General features: G+C 48.0%; 1 protein-coding gene across 6 annotated transcripts in view; it reads left to right on the plus strand.

The window, feature by feature from the left end:
• The window catches only part of SOX2 (SRY-box transcription factor 2), a 1587917-nt gene that overhangs the window by 426268 nt on the left and 1140219 nt on the right, over positions 1-21430 (plus strand). The gene's annotated exons all lie outside the window — the stretch shown is intronic.

Consider the following 21430-nt stretch of genomic DNA (forward strand, 5'->3'; position numbering starts at 1 on the left):
AGAGTTCAGAAGCTCCTTTCGAACAAGGGGTCCTATGTGAAAATGTAACATCACCTAGAATAAAGTTTTGAGTTGAAAACTGTTTGATTTCAGTTTCTAACAACCTGCTAATGCTTATAATTTCAAAAATGACCATTTTTTTGGTCTTTATTAAAATGAAAAGGTTGATCGAAAAGTTTGGGGGATCTAAGAGTGTGGCAACCCAGTAGTCATGATTACTTCGAATTCTGACAATATGAGGGTCATGCTGCAGGTAGTGCAGCAAGAAGGCACTTATGTGTCTTGCGCATCTCGGAGCCCCAAAATTATTTTCCGGGCTAGATGCAGCTAAAAATTATTATTAATTTTAAATCTGGTGAAGCTTTAGTATAGATGGCCTAATAGGATCAGTGCTGCACACTGCTACAAAGCCCAAATTATTTTCCAGTCAAGATACAGATAAACATGATTAGTAATTTTAAATCTGGTGGAGCTTATTATAGATGGCCTAATAGAATCAGTGCTGCACACTGCTACAAAGCCCAAATTATTTTCCAGCCAAGATACAGATAAACATGATTAGTAATTTGAAAGCTTAAAACGGTTGGTAGGGTGATTTTAACCAATCATCAAGCTTTTACTCTCCCCAGGATGACACAGGGGTAGAAAAGTCGTTTCAGATCCATGATTTGTTCATCTTTATGAACGTGAGTCTGTCTACATTATCAGTGGAGAGCCGCGTGCGCTTATCTGTCAGCACACCACCAGCAGCGCTGAACACACGTTCAGACAGAACGCTGGCTGCGGGGCATGACAAGATCTCCAAGGCGTAAGTGGCTAGCTCCGGCCATTTATCCAGATTGGAAGCCCAAAAAGAGCAAGGGTCCAGTGACACAGTCGTGGCTTCAATGTTTACTTGGAGATACTCCTGTACCATCGTCTCTAGGCGTTGACTATGTGTCAGACTTCTTGTCTCCTGTGGCCTTGCAAAGGATGGGCTAAAAAAGTGGTGAAATGATTCCGCAAAATTGATGTTACCAGCAGATACTGTGGTTCTGTTACGGTTTGAGTGCTGAACACTTGACGGTCCCACGGTTGGTAAGTTGGAACTGTGAGATTCACTACGTGCACCACTGGTATTTTGTGGAAAAGCACATGTAAGATTCTGCAACAGTCTCTGCTGATACTCCTGCATGCGTGCATCCCTTTCTATGGCAGGAATAATTTCTGCAAATTTACTTTTGTACCGGGGATCTAACAGTGTGGCAACCCAGTAGTCAGGATTATTTCTAATTCTCACAATTCGAGGGTCATGTTGCAGGTAGTGCAGCAAGAAGGCACTCATGTGTGTTGCGCATCCAGGAGCACCAAGTCCCTGTTGTGTTGGTGGCGAGGTAACAATCATGCTTCCTTCCTCTGTCCTCTCCCCCCAACCTCGCACAACAGAAATGTGATCAAGGTCTCCCTCATCTGATGAGTCTTCCATCAGTTCGTCCTCCACTTCTTCCTGGGCTCTTGCACCTTCCTCACTAGTTTGGCTGCTACCATGCGCCCTGGTAAAACCATCTCCCCCACCCTCACATGCCTGCCGCCTTGGTGCTGCCGACCGTCTTGACTTTGCAGATGTTAGCCCTTCCGCATACAACTCCTCCTCCTCTACTTCCTCCACCTCCTCTTGTGCCACCACCTGACTCCGAATTCTGTTTAACATGTGCTCCAGCATGTAGATCACCGGAATAGTCATGCTGATAATGGCATCGTCAGCACTAAACATCTTCATCGCCATTTCAAAACTGTGCAGAAGGGTGCATAGGTCCCTGATCTGATACCACTCCTCCAGCATGATTTGCCCCACCTCTGGATCTCGTTGGCCCAGGCTATACGTCAGAACGTATTGCACCAGGGCTTGTCGGTGCTGCCACAGTTGCTGCAACATGTGCAGAGTTGAATTCCACCGGGTAGGCACATCGCATTTTAGCCGGTGAAGTGGCAGGCTCAACGACTTCTGTAGAGATGTAAGTCGCTGAGCTGCGGGATGCGAACGGCGAAAGTGAGCACACAGTGACCGTGCCCTCTGCAGAAGGCCATCTAGTCTGGGATAGTGGGCTAAAAATTGCTGGACAACCAGGTTCAACACGTGAGCCATACAAGGCACGTGTGTGACATTGCCCCGGCGAAGGGCCGCACCCAGGTTTGCAGCATTGTCGCACACGGCCTTCCCTGGTTTCAGGTCCAGTGGAGACAACCATTCATGAAATTGGTTCTCCAGAGCTGACCACAACTCCTCAGCTGTGTGACTCACATTTCCCAGACATTTCAATGTAAAAACCGCCTGATGACGTTGAGCCCTACTGCCAGCATAGTAAGGAGGTGTGCAGGATCCCTTCTGCGCAGTTAGAAAGCTTGTGGCATGACCAGACAGGCTTTGGGTGCAGGTGGAAGACCGAGAGGAGGTTGAGGAGGCAGAAGCAATGGAGGAACTTTGACATAAAGAGGATTGACGCACAACTCGTGGGGACGGCAAGACTTGGACAGCAGCCCCTTGTCCTGCTGTCACCATAGTTACCCAGTGCCCAGTCAGCGACATGTAACGCCCCTGTCCATGCCTACTCGTCCAAGTGTCTGTGGTGAAATGCACCCTGTCACACACAGAGTGTCCACCAGGCGGAAAGGCAGCATTTCTGTAGCCAAGAACTTGCAGATGGTGAAATTCAACCTCTTAGCTTTCTCATGGCTAGGAGGAAATGGTCTTTTACTTGTCCACATCTGAGGGACCGAGGGCTGGCTATTGTGCTTAGACGGGGTTGATAAGGGTGTCCCTGGCAAACTGCCGGTCTGTGAGGAAGATGCAGGCGGACATGTTAGGTTGCCTTGATCCAAAGGTGGTGCTATCGATGTCGGACAGCGCTCAACACCAGCTGGTGTTACCACCTCCAAAGAAAATGATGACCTGCCAATCACGCTGGCTGTTGCGGGTAAAGAGGTGGCAGGTCTGCGCCCCAAAACAGGTGTGACTGCTGTCCCCCCAGTCACAGAGGATGAAGAGGCCACGGATGCACAAGATATGGCAGACGGTGGTTGGCCCGGCCGGCTAGGCCGCATTGTAGCACACTGAGCTTCCCACTGCAACTTATGCTTCATGTCCATGTGCCGGTTCATGCATGAAGTACTCAAACTATGTATTTTTTGGCCTCTACTTAGCTTTTGCTGACAAATGTTACAGATAACACGAGTTGGGTCATCTTTATCGATCTGAAAAAATGCCCAGGCTATGCAAGGCTTAGCACCCATGCGACCTGAAGAGCCACCACGACTTGTGGTGAGAGGCAGAGTTGTGTTTGAGGATGCAGTTGTTGACGTGCTTCCAGTACTACGTCTCTGTCCAGGAAGGCGCAACCTGACCTCGTCGTCACTAGCATCTTCCTCCACCTCCTCTGCTGACCTCATCTCTTGGCTGACTGTGGGTTGACAGTAAGTGGGATCTCCAACCTCATCATCATCACCCTGTGCGTTATCACACCCGTCGTCCTCAGAGCCAACCTGTTCCTGCCCTGACAAAAAACTAAAGTTGTCGCTCCAATCAGGTATTTGAGTCTTATCATCGTCTTCCTCATTGTCTCCACCAACAGGAGTTACAGTTTGGGAATGAGGGTCTACATTATGGTCAGAACCTTCTGCGTCTGGTCCTGGATCCGACTCATAAAGATTCTGGGCATCAGTGCAGATCATTTCCTCGTCTGGATTCACAGAAGCGCTGGAGTCGACCTCTGATTCCCAGGCTATAGTATGAGTAAACAGCTCTGCAGACTCAACCATCTGTTCTACCTCATACTCAGACGGGCAGCTGGAGATTTGGGAGCTGTGAGGAAGCAAGTGCGATTGGGGTGACACCTTTGAGGACTGGAGTATTTGTGATGTTGAAGTTGATGTGGAGGAGAGCCCACTTAAAGGAGCACTTGATATCCGTTGAAGCACCTGCTGTTTTTGTGCCTCATCTGGAATTTGTAGCGATTGGCGTGGCCGTAAGAAAGGGATCTTATCACATTGTCCGCTAAAAGAAGTAGACATTTTAGTTTGGCTGGAAGATGGTCTTTCTTCTGCAGATGTTACTGTTGCTTTAACACCTACCCCACGGACACAACCTTTTTTCCCCTTCCCAACACGCCTATTCCCCTTTCCACCAGCAGCAGGCCTTTTTCCACTCATTTTGGTGGTTAACTAATTAACAACTCTGGAGTTGTTTGCACAAAAAAACAATGGATGGGAACCGAGCAGAGCTGAGTGGCCAAACTGTGGTATTAGGCCAAAACTATTGGCTGGGTTAGATGCCGAAAAAAATTATATTCAATTTGCAACCTGATGGAGGTCAGTATAGATGGACTAATAGAGAAAGTCCCACACACTGCTAGAAGGCCAAATATTTTTTCAGAGGTACATGCAGAAAAAAATATATTCAGTTTGCAACCTGATGGAGGTCTGTATAGATGGATTAATAGAACAAGTCCCACACACAGCAAGAAGCCCAATATTTTTTCAGAGGTAGATGCAGAAAAAAATATATTCAGTTTGCAACCTGATGGAGGTCAGTATAGATGGACTAATACAACAAGTCCCACTCACAGCTAGAAGCCCAATATTTTTTCAGAGGTAGATGCAGAAAAAAATATATTCAGTTTGCAACCTGATGGAGGTCTGTATAGATGGATTAATAGAACAAGTCCCACACACAGCTAGAAGCCCAATATTTTTTCAGAGGTAGATGCAGAAAAAAATATATTCAGTTTGCAACCTGATGGAGGTCAGTATAGATGGACTAATACAACAAGTCCCACACACAGCTAGAAGCCCAATATTTTTTCAGAGGTAGATGCAGAAAAAAATATATTCAGTTTGCAACCTGATGGAGGTCTGTATAGATGGATTAATAGAACAAGTCCCACACACAGCTAGAAGCCCAATATTTTTTCAGAGGTAGATGCAGAAAAAAATATATTCAGTTTGCAACCTGATGGAGGTCAGTATAGATGGACTAATACAACAAGTCCCACACACAGCTAGAAGCCCAATATTTTTTCAGAGGTAGATGCAGAAAAAAATATATTCAGTTTGCAACCTGATGGAGGTCTGTATAGATGGATTAATAGAACAAGTCCCACACACAGCTAGAAGCCCAATATTTTTTCAGAGGTAGATGCAGAAAAAAATATATTCAGTTTGCAACCTGATGGAGGTCAGTATAGATGGACTAATACAACAAGTCCCACACACAGCTAGAAGCCCAATATTTTTTCAGAGGTAGATGCAGAAAAAAATATATTCAGTTTGCAACCTGATGGAGGTCAGTATAGATGGACTAATACAACAAGTCCCACACACAGCTAGAAGCCCAATATTTTTTCAGAGGTAGATGCAGAAAAAAATATATTCAGTTTGCAACCTGATGGAGGTCTGTATAGATGGATTAATAGAACAAGTCCCACACACAGCTAGAAGCCCAATATTTTTTCAGAGGTAGATGCAGAAAAAAATATATTCAGTTTGCAACCTGATGGAGGTCAGTATAGATGGACTAATACAACAAGAACCACACACAGCTAGAAGCCCAATATTTTTTCAGAGGTAGATGCAGAAAAAAATATATTCAGTTTGCAACCTGATGGAGGTCAGTATAGATGGACTAATACAACAAGTCCCACACACAGCTAGAAGCCCAATATTTTTTCAGAGGTAGATGCAGAAAAAAATATATTCAGTTTGCAACCTGATGGAGGTCTGTGTAGCGCCGGCGTCCCTGCCCTCTGCCAGGCAGGGACGCTGTTCCCCTCACCTCCCTGCTCCGTGCCCGGCGTCCTCCTCCCGCTCTGCTGGCAGCGCGCGCTCCTTCCCGGCCACTGTGCTTAGGGCGCGCGCGCTCTCCCTCCCTCTTAAAGGGGCCGCGCGTGCCGTCCTAAGGAGTCCCCGGCCAATGGCCGGAGGACTTCACCATATATAAGGCACCTCCTCCAAAATGGAGGTGCCCGAGCAATGTTGTTGCACTGTTCACTACTCTGCTTCAGCCCTCAGGTCCCGTTGCCAGTTACCTGCCAGTTACCTGCCAGTTACCTGCCAGATTCCTGCCTGATTATCTGCTACCTGCCTGCTAGTCTGAGGTCCGACGGTCTGCCTTACTACTCCTGTCAGTCTGTCTAAGGACCAGCCTGCCCGCTCACCTGGGAGAGCACATCAGCCACCTGCCTGCTTGCCTGAGGTCCGACGGTCTGCCTTCCAACTCCTGTCAGTCTGTCTATGGACCAGCTTGCCCGCTCACCTGGGAGCGCTCACCTGCTACCTGCCTGCTAGTCTACCTGGAGGCTCCGCCGTCACGTGCTGTGACCACCTGCCTGTCCAGTGACTCCTGCTCGCTCACCTGGGAGCGCTCATCTGCTGCCTGTCTGCTAGCCTACCTGGAGGCTCTGCCGTCACGTGCTGTGACCACCCGCCTGTCCAGAGACTTCTGCCCGCTCACCTGGGAGCGCTCATCTGCCGCCTGTCTGTTGGTCTTCCTGGAGGCTCCGCCGTCACATGCTGTGACCACCCGTTCATCCAGAGACTCTCGCCTGCTCACCTGGGAGCTCACGTCTATCATCAGCCGCCACAGGTCATACCAACCCTTTACCTAGAGACTGCCCCGGTCACTTGCCGTGACCATCTGCCCGTTCATCCAGAGACTGCCCCGGTCACTTGCCGTGACCATCTGCCCGTTCATCCAGAGACTGCCCCGGTCACTTGCCGTGACCATCTGCCCGTTCATTCAGAGACTGCCCCGGTCACTTGCCGTGACCATCAGCCCGTTCATCCAGAGACTGCCCCGGTCACTTGCCGTGACCTCCAGCCCGTTCACTCAGAGACTGTCCCGGTCACCTGCTGTGACCTCCTGCCCGTCTTCCCTGGTCGCCACCCGCTCCCTTACAAGGACTGCCCCCTTGTATAGTAGCTCAGAGGTTCCGCCTCCCAGACCCGTTACAGTTTGCTCGGGCCATGGAACCCGGTGGCACCCAAGCTCCCTCGCTCTCGGACCTGTGTCATGAACTGTCCCGTCAAAGGTCCCAACAGGAGTCCATCCTGGGTCACCTGCGGAATGTCAATACTCGCCTGGACACTCTGACTGCTCCACCAGCAACCTCCGCCAGTGCCATGTCTCGCAATCCGGCAGCTCCACTGCCCACTAACACCATGGTATCCTACCCCGGACCCCGGCTTTCTGCACCTCCTCGCTTCGGAGGCGACTCCGCCCAGGCTCGGGGCTTCATAAATCAGTGCACCCTGCACTTTGAACTATTGTCCCACCAGTTAAACTCCGACCGGGCCAAAATTGCATTCATCATGTCCCATCTCACCGGGGAGGCCCTGGCCTGGCTAAATCCTCTATGGGAGAGAGGAGACCCCCTGGTGTCCAACTTGCCTGCTTTTCTCACGGCTTTCCGGAAAGTCTTCGACGAACCCGGACGGAAGACCTCATCCGCATCATCACTGCTACGCCTCCGTCAGGGAAGTCTCACCGTGGGCCAATATGCCATACGGTTCCGTACCCTTGCCTCGGAGCTGGCCTGGGAAAATGACGCTCTGGTATCCGTCTTCTGGGACGGTCTGTCCGGCCGTATTAAAGATGAACTTGCCGGTCGGGACATTCCTACCACTCTCGATGACCTAATAACTCTTGCCACCCGGATTGACCTACGGTTCCAGGAGCATGCCAAAGAGGTCACCCGTGAGTGAGAGGTTACCATGTCTAGCTCCTACTTTTCAGAAACCCGTCACTCCTTCCGTCTCTCCCCAGGTACACTCTCCTGAGCCTATGCAGGTCGACCAGACCAAGATGGTCAAAACCCGTCAGGACTTACGCCGTGCCGAGGGGAGCTGCTTCTACTGTGGCAGTAAGGAGCACTGGATCCGTGCCTGCCCGGAGAGGTCGGGAAACGCCTGTGTCTAGGTTCGCTCAGAGAGGTCAACCTAGACAAGAATAAATCCTCTCCATCTCTGCTGCTGTCAGTCTCAATCGTCTGCGGGGAGAACCGTTATTTCGAACTAGCCCAACTTGACTCTGGAGCAGCCGGGAATCTTATTTCACAGTCCCTGGTAGAGAAATACCGCATCCCCACCAAACCTCTGGCTGTACCCTTGTCTGTTGCTGCCGTGGATGGGGGCCTCTTACCGCGCCCCATCCAACTCATCACCGAATCCATTACTCTGCAGGTGGGAATGCTGCATTCTGAGAGTATCTCCTTTCATGTTCTGCCTGGACTCTCTCACGCCCTCTTGCTAGGCCTACCTTGGCTCCAGAGACATGCACCCGTGCTTGACTGGCAGACCGGAGAAGTCCTTCGCTGGGGACAGGACTGCCATAACACCTGTCTGGTTCCCGTCCATCCTGTCCGTCCTTCTCCTACCCCAGCTAATCTACCTGGACTTCCGATTCCTTATTGGTCTTATGCTGATGTCTTTAATAAAAAGGAAGCAGAGACACTACCTCCTCATAGACCATACGACTGTCCTATCGACCTGTTACCTGGTACTACTCCTCCCCGTGGGCGTATTTATCCTTTATCCGCTGCTGAGACCCGGTCGATGTCCGAATATATTGAGGAGAATCTGGCCAGGGGATTCATCCGGAAATCTACCTCCCCGGCGGGAGCAGGCTTCTTTTTCGTCAAAAAGAAGGACGGCTCTCTCCGCCCCTGTATAGACTATAGAGGCCTTAACCAGATCACGGTGAAGAATAAGTACCCCCTTCCGCTCATTCCGGAGTTATTTGATCGTCTGAGGGGGGCTAGAATCTTCACCAAACTGGACCTCCGTGGGGCGTACAACCTGGTTCGCATCCGTCAGGGGGATGAATGGAAGACGGCATTCAACACCCGGGACGGCCACTATGAATATCTGGTAATGCCCTTTGGTCTCTGTAACGCTCCTGCCGTCTTCCAAGAGTTGGTCAATGACATCTTCCGGGACCTTCTCTACTCCTGCGTAGTGGTATACCTGGACGACATCTTGGTCTTCTCTCCGGATCTCCAGACTCACCGGAGGGACGTTCGTCAGGTCCTGCTCAGGCTCAGGCAGAATCACCTCTTCGCTAAATATGAGAAGTGCCTCTTTGAGCAGACCTCGCTTCCGTTTTTGGGCTACATTATTTCTCAGACCGGCCTACGAATGGATCCAGAGAAACTGTCTGCCATCGAGAAATGGCCTCGACCGGAGGGGTTAAAGGCCATTCAGCGATTCCTGGGCTTCGCCAACTACTACCGCCTCTTCATACCACACTTCTCTTCCCGGACTGCCCCAATTTCCGCGCTCACCCGTAAGGGTACTAATCCCAAAGAGTGGCCGCCCGAAGCAGAGGAGGCCTTTCTTTCCCTAAAACAGGCCTTCTCTTCCGCCCCGGTGCTGCATCGCCCGGACGGCAACAAGCAGTTCTTCCTGGAAGTTGACGCCTCCTCCTCTGGAGCCTGAGCGGTACTTACTCAAAAATCATCTTCCGGGAGAATGGTAACTTGTGGCTTCTTCTCCAAACTCTTCTCCTCTTCTGAGCGCAACTATTCCATAGGAGACCGAGAGTTATTGGCCATCAAACTGGCATTGGAGGAGTGGCGTTACCTACTCGAGGGGGCTCTTCACCCGGTAATAATTTACACTGACCACAAGAACTTGGCTTACCTCCAGCATGCCCAGAGACTTAACCCGCGCCAAGCCCGGTGGTCCTTGTTTTTTGCTCGCTTTGATTTTGTTCTTCATTTTCGCCCGGCTGACAAAAACGTCAAAGCAGATGCCTTGTCCCGATCCTTTCTGGTGTCCGATCTCGAGGAGGAACCTAAACATATCATCGATCCCGCCAGAGTAATGCAGGTGGCTCCCGTGAGCCTAAATCGTCTCCCTCCCGGTAAGACGTTCGTATCAGTACCTGATCGGGAGAAGATCCTACACTGGGGTCACTCGTCTAAACTAGCTGGCCACGCCGGACAGAAAAAGACCCTCCAGCTTATTGCCCGGCACTACTGGTGGCCTACCCTGCACAAGGACGTAATAGACTTTGTTTCTGCCTGTGTGTCCTGCGCCCGCAACAAAATCCCGAGACACCTGCCAGCCGGTCGCCTTCTTCCGCTTCCTGTGCCTGCTGCCCCCTGGCAGCATATTGCTATGGACTTCATAACTGATCTCCCCGTCTCTGCCGGTTGTACGGTCATTTGGGTGGTCGCTGACCGCTTTTCCAAGATGGCTCACTTTATTCCCCTGCCTGGTCTCCCGTCTGCACCCGAGCTGGCTAAAGACTTTATCCGCCACATCTTCCGTCTTCATGGCCTGCCCCTCCACATCGTGTCGGATCGTGGGGTACAGTTCACCTCACGTTTCTGGAGAGCCACTTGTAAACTGCTAGACGTCACCCTGGACTTCTCTTCCGCTTACCACCCACAGTCCAATGGTCAAGTGGAGCGGATCAATCAGAACCTGACCAGTTACCTCCGGCACTTCGTTAATGCCCATCATTCTGACTGGGTGGATCTCCTACCATGGGCCGAGTTCTCCTATAACAATCACGAGAGCGAATCCTCCTCCAAATCCCCGTTTTTTGTAGTCTTCGGTCAGCATCCTCGGATTCCTTTTCCTGTCTCCACCTCTGTGGACAACCCGGCTGCGGAATCTCTCGTTAGCAAATTTTCCTCCATTTGGGAGAGTACCCGATCCCCACTCCTTCAGTCGTCCGAACGGATGAAAAGACACGCTGACAAAAAACGCCTGGATCCTCCACAATTTCGTCCTGGAGATAAAGTCTGGCTCTCATCTAAATATGTCCGACTCAAGATACCTTCTTACAAGTTAGGGCCTCGGTTCATCGGTCCTCTGGAGGTCATCAGTCAGATCAACCCGGTGGCCTATAAATTAAAACTCCCGGCCAACTTACGGATCCCTAACTCCTTCCATGTATCTCTCCTCAAACCTGTGGTACTTAACTCTTTTTCCAAGTCTACAGGTACGCCTCCTGCTCCGGTTTCTGCTGAGGACGAGTTTGAGGTAGAGAACATTCTTGCCACCAAAAGGGTAAGAGGAAAGACCTTTTTTCTAGTAGATTGGAGGGGGTTTGGTCCTGAGGAGAGAACGTGGGAGCCCCGGGAGAACATCCATGCCCCTCTTATCCTAGCTAAATTTCTGTCTGGTCTAAAAAAGGGGGGGTCTAAAGGGGGGGGTACTGTAGCGCCGGCGTCCCTGCCCTCTGCCAGGCAGGGACGCTGTTCCCCTCACCTCCCTGCTCCGTGCCCGGCGTCCTCCTCCCGCTCTGCTGGCAGCGCGCGCTCCTTCCCGGCCACTGTGCTTAGGGCGCGCGCGCGCGCTCTCCCTCCCTCTTAAAGGGGCCGCGCGCGCCGTCCTAAGGAGTCCCCGGCCAATGGCCGGAGGACTTCACCATATATAAGGCACCTCCTCCAAAATGGAGGTGCCCGAGCAATGTTGTTGCACTGTTCACTACTCTGCTTCAGCCCTCAGGTCCCGTTGCCAGTTACCTGCCAGTTACCTGCCAGTTACCTGCCAGATTCCTGCCTGATTATCTGCTACCTGCCTGCTAGTCTGAGGTCCGACGGTCTGCCTTACTACTCCTGTCAGTCTGTCTAAGGACCAGCCTGCCCGCTCACCTGGGAGCGCACATCAGCCACCTGCCTGCTTGCCTGAGGTCCGACGGTCTGCCTTCCAACTCCTGTCAGTCTGTCTATGGACCAGCTTGCCCGCTCACCTGGGAGCGCTCACCTGCTACCTGCCTGCTAGTCTACCTGGAGGCTCCGCCGTCACGTGCTGTGACCACCTGCCTGTCCAGTGACTCCTGCTCGCTCACCTGGGAGCGCTCATCTGCTGCCTGTCTGCTAGCCTACCTGGAGGCTCTGCCGTCACGTGCTGTGACCACCCGCCTGTCCAGAGACTTCTGCCCGCTCACCTGGGAGTGCTCATCTGCCGCCTGTCTGTTGGTCTTCCTGGAGGCTCCGCCGTCACATGCTGTGACCACCCGTTCATCCAGAGACTCTCGCCTGCTCACCTGGGAGCTCACGTCTATCATCAGCCGCCACAGATCGTACCAACCCTTTACCTAGAGACTGCCCCAGTCACTTGCCGTGACCATCTGCCCGTTCATCCAGAGACTGCCCCGGTCACTTGCCGTGACCATCTGCCCGTTCATCCAGAGACTGCCCCGGTCACTTGCCGTGACCATCTGCCCGTTCATTCAGAGACTGCCCCGGTCACTTGCCGTGACCATCAGCCCGTTCATCCAGAGACTGCCCCGGTCACTTGCCGTGACCTCCAGCCCATTCACTCAGAGACTGTCCCGGTCACCTGCTGTGACCTCCTGCCCGTCTTCCCTGGTCGCCACCCGCTCCCTTACAAGGACTGCCCCCTTGTATAGTAGCTCAGAGGTTCCGCCTCCCAGACCCGTTACAGTCTGTATAGATGGATTAATAGAACAAGTCCCACACACAGCTAGAAGCCCAATATTTTTTCAGAGGTAGATGAAGAAAAAAATATATGCAGTTTGCAACCTGATGGAGGTCAGTATAGATGGACTAATACAACAAGTCCCACACACAGCTAGAAGCCCAATATTTTTTCAGAGCTAGATGCAGAAAAAAATTATATTAAATTTGCAACCTGATGGAGGTCAGTATAGATGGACTAATAGAATGATGCTATGCCCAAAAGATTTTACTTCACTAGGTGCAGTAAAAAAATTGGTATTCTATACACAGGTGGTATATCTTGCAACACAGATAGGCTACTCCACTGACTAACACACTCTGCAATAGGCCAAAAAGGATTAGCTTTGCTAGATTCAGCCAAATGCTGTGAAAAAAACTTGCACAGCACTGGCACAGACCTGCCTGGCAAAAACTGATAGGAACTGATGTAACCTAGTCCTGAAAAGGACTCCAATTACAATTAGTCTTTACTCCCACAATCTATCTATTTAAGAGCACAGACCTGCCTGATAAAAGTCGTAGGAAATGCTGTAACCTAGTCCTTAAAAGGACTGCAATCACAACTATTCCCTACTCCCAAGCTATCTGTAGATTTGTGCGAAAATTGGCTTGAAATTAACAAGGTATAGCGCACACAGCAACAGCGGTGCCGTCTAACACGCAGCTGCAGCAGTGAGAAAATGGTGGCGACGGGGAAAATGGCTTGGTCTTATAGGGCAAGGACATGTGACATACACTGCCAATGACACATGCCCTTGCTTGTGTGAAAAAAAGCACTTCGCTCCGTGTGTGCGCTGCTGATAGGCTAACAGATTGCACCTCCCCACTGTAAATACGGGAAAGAGAAAAAAAAAATGGAGATCTTCATTGTTACTGCAGAGATCCATCCCCTGCCCCACCCCCCACCCCGCTGTACACTCAAACTGCGTATTAAGATTAATTTTCATCATTACTGAGAAAAAATCCAGTTATGATTTTGGTGCACGAACAGTTATCGAACATAACCTCGAACAGCCGAATTTTTCTCAAATTGTTCGTGTTCGCCGAACGGCTCGAACACCGCCCAAAACAGCTCGAATTTGAGATTGGCGAACAGTTCGAGTAGAACAACGCTCATCTGTAGTGATTATCCTCGAAGAATATTAAACTAAAGGTTTCTTCTTGGAAACTAGGATGCAGGTTCATTGGTCTCTATAAGATTGTTGCTGTCTTCAATCCAGTGGCGTTTCGCCTGGCTCTACCATTTACTTTTAAGATCCATAATGTATTTCACAGTTCTCTTCTCAAAAAATATGTGGCCTCTTCGGTACCATCTCTACCACCACCTTCTCCTGACATGGTTAATGGAAGTCTGGAATTCCAGATAGCTAATATTGTTGATTCTCGCTTGGTTCCCTGGTCTCTTCAATATTAGTGCATTGGAAGGGTTACGGTCCAGAGGAAAGAATATGAGTACAAGCATCTGATGTTCATGTGACCTGGTTGGTTTGGGCCTTTCACTCCTTTCATCCTGTTAAACTGGGTTCTGAGGGTCCGTAGTCCCCTCTTAGGAGGGGGGTACTTTCACTGGGATACCGCAACAGAGTGGGGTCGGACAATCGCAGCGTTTGGTGATACATACACCTGCGGTCGTTAGAATGGCTTCACCATCCTATTAGCAGTTCTGGCTCTCTTTGGTCTGGTACTGCAAGGGTTAAACTGCTTAGTTAGACTCCTGAAGTTCTCTGTCTTGGGTTGTATCAGCTGTTCTGAGTTTGTTACTCCCAGCAGGTAAAAGAACCTGCCTCCTGGCTTCCTTTCCCATGATAGTTCTACTTCCTGGTTTGGTGGTGAAGGAGAAAGTTCAGTGTCTGGAGTAGGTGGTTGACGAGTTTTTGGAGATTGCTGCATGGAGTTGGTTTGCGTGTATTTACTTATCCTCTCATATATGGTTTCCTTTCCTATACCTCCTCTGCTAACATGTTATCCAACGTTGCCTCTTGGATCCCTTTCCATATCCTCTCATATTTGGTTTCCCCTTCCTATACCACTTTCCCACTCTGTTGTTTTGTGAGTGCATTTGTATGGTTGGAGTTTTCTTATATACCTGTCTGTTAACTCTGTCTAATTGATTAGTGTTTGCTTATACACTTCGGCCTCACAACTCCCTGGGTGGTGGAGGGAACATGTAAAGGTTAAGATGGGAGCATAGATAGGTACCAGTCCCCGGCGTCTTCACTATCAGAAGTAATCCGGAGGACAGGGATATCCTAGGGTGGCCTTAATTTGAGGGATTGGGTAGGTGCCCCCAGTCCCTAATCCCTACAAGACAATGTAGTTCTTCTCTTAGAACTACACACTAACTATTCTATAGCAAACCACTACCTTTTACTTCCTAAAAACTCCACCAACCTCCAGGGCTGGCTAACTGTAAACCCTACAGTGTTCTGCAACTACACTGTTGTTCCTTCACTTCCCCAATACCAGGGAATTTTTCTTACTTTTGCAGAGCATCCTATTACCATAAGCAATAACATAAGACACTAAATCTAAAGATTGCAAGTTTACAATCTTCATCTTAAATTCACTATTACACTATGGATTGCAATCAACATTATATCTTCAGGGGACGTTTCTTCTTCTTCCATACTCGTACAACCCCCCAATCGTATTAGGCTTTTTTCTATTCCTATGCTGCATGCTCTGAGAATTCCTTGGACGGCCCCATTGTTTTATACTGCTTTTGATAGCTCATCTCTATGCTACACTATGTGATTGGACTGCTGACAGGCATTATGGGGAAGCCCTTGGTGCCATACCTGACACCATTGGCCTGCTCACTGAGCATTTTTTTGATGATCCTTGCAAATCGAATAGCAGATTGTTTGAATTCACGTGGAACCATGGATTTTAGGAAATTCATCTCTACTTTTATCTGCCACGGATTGATCTACTCCAGCAACTGTACCTCCATTGATCAATCTTTTTTTTTGGCTATACAGTGGGGAAAATAAGTATTTGATACACTGTCGATTTTGCAAGTTTTCCCATCTACAAAGAATGGAGGGGTCTGCAATTTTTATCATAAGTACACTTCAACTTTGAGAGACAGAATCTTAAAAAAATCCAGAAAATCACATTGTATGATGTTTAAATAATTAATTTGCCTTTTATTGAATGGAATAAGTATTTGATACAATAGAAAAACAGAACTTACTATTTGGTACAGAAACCTTTGTTTGCAATTACAGAGGTCAGATGTTTCTTGTAGTTCATGATCAAGATTGCACACACTGCACAGGGATTTTGGCCCACTCCTCCATACAGATCTTCTCCAGATCTTTCAGGTTTTGAGGCTGTCGCTGGGCAACATTGAGTATCAGCTCCCTTCAAAGATTTTCTGTTGGGTTCACTTCTGGAGCCTGGCTAGGCCACTCCAGGACCTTAAAATGCTTCTTACGGAGCCACTCCTTAGTTGCCCTGGCTGTGTGTTTTTTTGGGTTATTGTCATGCTGGAAGACCCAGTCACGACCCAATGTCAATGCTTTTACTGAGGGAAGAAGGTTGTTGGACAAAATTGCGTGATACATGACCCCATCCATCTTCCCTTCAATACGGTGCAGTCATCCTGTCCCCTTTGCAGAAAAGCACCACCAAAGTATGATGTTTCCCCACCATGCTTCACAGTTGGGATGATGTTCTTGGGGTTGTACTCATCCTGCTTCTTCCTCCAAACACGGCGAGTGGAGTTGATACCAAAAAGTTCTATTTTGGTCTTATCTGACTACTTGAAGTTCTTACATGCCCCTCTGGATCATCCAGATGGTCATTGGCAAACTTCAAACGGACCTGGACATGTGCTGGTGTGAGCAGGGGGACCTTGCATACCCTGCAGGATTTTAATCCATGACGGCGTAGGATGTTGCTAACGGTAATGTTTGAGACTGTGGTCCCAACTCTCTTTTCAGGTTATTGACCATGTCCTCTTGTGTATTTCTGGGCTGATTCCTGACCTTTATCAGAATGATCCTTACCCCATGAGGCTAGATCCTGCATGGAGCCCCAGACCAAGGAAGATTGACAGTCATCTTGTGTTTCTTCCATTTTCTAATAATTGTGCCAACAGTTGTTGCCTTCTCACCAAGCTGCTTGCCTATTGTCTTGTAGCCCATCCCAGCCTTGTTCAGGTCTACAATTTTGTCCCTGGTGTCATTAGACAGCTCTTTGGTCTTGGCCATAGTGGAGAGGTTGGAGTGTGATTGATTAAGTGTGTGGACAGGTATATTTTATACAGGTAACGAGTTGAAACAGGTGCAAAAATTCCAAGTAATGAGTACAGAGTCTGAGGATTTCTTAAAGAAAAACTATCAGGTCTGTGAGAGCCAGAATTCTTGCTGGTTGGTAGGTGAGGTGATCAAATACTCATTTCATGCAATAAAATGCAATTTAATTATTTTGAAATCATACAATGTGATTTTCTGTTTTTTATTTTTAGATTCTGTCTCTCACAGTTGAAGTGTACCTAAGATAAGTTACAGACTTCTCCAGGGTCGGACTGGGGTGTCTGGGGCCCACAGGGGGAATTGACTCTAAGGGCCCACCCTATAGCCATATGCACATACCTGTTAGCCATTATTCCCGTTATAGTGGAGAATCAACTGTAAAACACAGACGGCTCCTATACATCTACCGTGCACATACTATAACTGGGATGTACATAGAATTGCGGTAGTTTGCATTAAAGGATTCTTTGATGAAAACAAATCATTACCGATCCACAGGTTGGAAACCGCACAGAACAGAAGAATGGGGAATTTTTATCCCCATTTTAAAATGGAGCTGCAGATGGGATGCCTGATCGCAGCTCCATTCATCCTCTTTGGGGTCTTTCAGAAAAAGCCAAGTGCAGCCTCTTAGATAATGAATGAATCAGTGGTCGAGTCGCACATGCCTCTCCATACTATGAGGATAAAAGCTCCACATTCTGAAGATCAGTGCAGGTCCTAGCAGTTAGACCCCCAATCAATAACTTACCACTTATCCTTTGGTCTAGTTCACATGTTGAGTATTTGGTCAGTATTTTACATCAGTATTTGTAAGCCAAAACCAGGAGTGGAACAATCAGAGGAAAAGTATAATAGAAACAAGTCACCACTTCTGCATTTATCACCCACTCCTGGTTTTAGCTTACAAATACTGATGTAATATACTGACCAAATACTGAATGTGTGAGTGTGGCCTTAGGATAGGCAATTACTTGTTTTCACCATAGAACACCTGTGAGTGCATATTTGCTACTGTGTAATAGTCACAGGACAGGGAGGGGTTAAACATCCAAGTATTTAATCTCTATTGAAAATCAAGAATCTTCCCCTTATTGATATCAGAGAGAACAAATGACCTCCATACACAGCACAATCCACTATACTAAGACCAATAATACCACATACAAGGACAAATATTGCCACACCATGACCAGACTACATATTACCACCACATAGTGACCGAATAATACTTCATACAGGCGATTAATACAGTCACACCATGACAAGACCACGTATTACCTCCACATAGTGACTGAATAATATGGTCACACCATGACCAGACCACATAGAGACTGAGTAATACGGTCACACCATGTCCAGACCAAGTAGTGCCTCCACAGTGACCGAATAATACCACATACAAGAAACAAATACCTCCACACCATGACCAGATCATATATTACCACCACATAGTGACCGAATAATACAATACTGATCATTAATAAAAAACACATTACTAATAACACTAATATTATCACTAGTGACATTATACACAGGAGAATCGGAAAATAGTGTCAGTGTACAGGTAATACAGGGATCACCGTTGACATTATACACAGGAGCCCTGTATATAGTGTACAGGTAATTCAGTGATCACCGGTGACATTACAGCATATACAGAGTACCCCTGTATGCTGTAATACAGGTATATTTAGGTGATACAGTGACCATCTCCATACAGAATTATGGACCCCATTTGATGCTGCTCCATACATTATATCGGCCCCATGCTGCTCCATACAGTATATTGGCCCCATACTACTCCATACAGTATTTTGGCCCCATTCTGCTCCATACAGTATATTGGCCCCATGCTGCTCCATACACTATATTGGCCTCATGCTGCTCCATACAGTATATTGGCCCTATTCTGCTCCATACAGTATATTGGCCCCATATGATACTGCTCCACACAGTGCATTGGCCCCATGCAGCTCCATACAGCATATTGGCCTCATGCTGCTCCATACAGTATATTGGCCCCATGCTGCTCCATACAGTATATTGAACCCACGTAATGCAGCTCTCGACAGTATAATGGCCCCATGCAGCTCCATACAGTATTTCGGCCCCATGTTGCTCAATACAGTATATCGGCCCCATTTGATGCTGCTTCATACAGTATATTGGCTCCATATGATACTGCTCCATACAGTATATTGGCACCATGCTGATCCATACAGTATATTGGCCCCATTCTGCTCCATACAGTATATAGGCCCCATGCTGCTCCATACAGTATATTGCCCCCATGCTGCTCCATACAGTATATTGGCCCCATGCTGCTCCATACAGTTTATTGGTCCCATGCTGCTCCATACAGTTTATTGGCCCCATGCTGCTCCATACAGTATATTGGCCCCATGCTGCTCATACAGTATATTGGCCCCATGCTGCTCCATACAGTATATTGGCCCCATGCTGTACCATTCAGTATATTGGCCCCATGTTGCTCCATACAGTATATTGACCCCTTGCTGCACCATACAGTACATTGGCCCCATGCTGCTTCATACAGTATATTGGCCCCATGCTGCTCTATACAGTACATTGGCCCCATGCTGCTCCATACAGTATATTGGCCCCATGCTGCTCCATATAGTATATTGGCCCCATGCTGCTCCATACAGTATATTGGCCCCATGTAATGCAGCTCCATACAGTATATTGGCCCCATTCTGTTCCATACAGTATATTGGCCCCATGTTGCTCCATACAGTATATCGGCCCCATGCTGCTCCATACAGTATATTGGCCCCATGTGATGCTGCTCCAAGCTGTATATTGGCCCCATGTTGCTCCATACAGTATATTGGCCCCATTCTCTTCCATACAGTATATTGGCCCCATGTTGCTCCATACAGTATATCGGCCCCATGCTGCTCCATACAGTATATTGGCCCCATGTGATGCTGCTCCAAGCTGTATATTGGCCCCATGCTGCTCCATACAGTATATTGGCCCCATTCTGTTCCATACAGTATATTGGCCCCATGTTGCTCCATACAGTATATCGGCCCCATGCTGCTCCATACAGTATATTGGCCCCATGTAATGCTGCTCCAAGCTGTATATTTGTTATGATCTGCAACATGTACTAAGGAAAGATAGGGAAAACTGTCCCTACAGTAAGACTAAGCTGAATCCCTACGATGTAGCGGGCTGCCTGTTCCTAGTGAACAGACCCGTCTTAGTCCTCGGCTAGTCTGAACGAAGACCTATAGAATTAAGGGAGGGGTCCCTAAAAGAACTAAGGACTGGGACAAAAATGGGACACCTCCTAAACAGAGAAGTTGTTGCAGAACACAAAAAGACAAACTGACAAAAATGTATTAGAGGTCCCAGAGGACCAAGCGAACTAACAGAGAAAGGCACTGAAGCACCAGGCTAGAGAAACAGTCAAACACTGGAGTCCAGCACAGCCAGAAGGGCGGATCTGGAATATAAAGGCAGGTGGTCACGTGACCTCAAAACACAAGATAGAAAAAACAAACAATGTAGCCCAAAAAACTAATTTTCTGCACAGCGAACTCACATTTCTACAGCTTAGCAAAGAGTGAATTATCACTCAATAACTGCAAAACTTCACGTACACTCTGCCAATGGGACTCTAGATCTGGTGAATAAATCAAAATGTCATCCAAATACACAACGACATTCTTACCAATCAAAGGTCTCAGGATGTCATTAATAAGGTTCTGAAAAAATGCAGATGCATTGGTAAGACCAAAAGGCATCACCAGATTCTCAAAATGACTTACCGGAGTGTTAAAAGCAGTTTTCCATTCATCACCCTCCTTCACTCGTAACAAATTGTATGCCCCCCGGAGATCAATCCAGACATGGACGTAAACCGCTGTCCTTTTTTTAACAAAGAAGAATCCAACTGCCACAAGCGACTTAGAAGGTCTAATGTGACCTGCAGCCAGGCTAGTCTGTATGTACTCCTCCAAGGCCTTTCTTTCAGGGATATTCAGATCAAACAAGCGACTCTTAGGAAGAGTAGCTCCCGGAACAAACTCAATGGCGCAATCATAATCCCTATGAGGAGGTAAAACTTGCGACCCCTCCTCCGAAAAAAAACTCAAAAAATCTTGAATAGGTACCGGTAGTTCCCCTTTTTCCACAGCCGCAATGCGACCATTACAACACTTATCATAGCACTTCAGGCTCCAAGACTTAATCACATTAGTAGACCAGTCCAATAAAGGATTGTGCAGTTTTAACCAAGGCAATCCTAGAACAACTGGAGAGGGCAAATTATCCAAAACAACCAAGTCCAAAATTTCTTGGTGAACTCCATTGATAGTGAGGGGAAATGCAGCAGTCTTGTGAGTAATACACTTCAAAGGAGTGTTATCAATTGCAACCACAGAAATAGGTGATGACAAAGGTTTGGATTTCAGTTTAAGGTTTTCCAAAAACCCTTTATCAATCACATTAAGTGTTGAACCACAATCCACAAATACCTGAAATTCAATCAAATCTCCCTGCAGAGTAGTACCCCTAGAAAGAAATACTCATGCAGAGCGTAAACAAGCTATACGGGCGTAACTGACCTTTTTTTTTCCTTTACTTAAACGACGCTCGCAATACTTAATCAAATGGTCAGCATTACCACAATAAAGACACAATCCCTCGGCGAACCTCCGGTCTCTT

The sequence above is a fragment of the Phyllobates terribilis genome, unplaced genomic scaffold (assembly GCF_046119375.1).
Source record: "Phyllobates terribilis strain yellow unplaced genomic scaffold, ASM4611937v1 Scaffold_3__8_contigs__length_932513732, whole genome shotgun sequence".
Taxonomy (NCBI): domain Eukaryota; kingdom Metazoa; phylum Chordata; class Amphibia; order Anura; family Dendrobatidae; genus Phyllobates; species Phyllobates terribilis.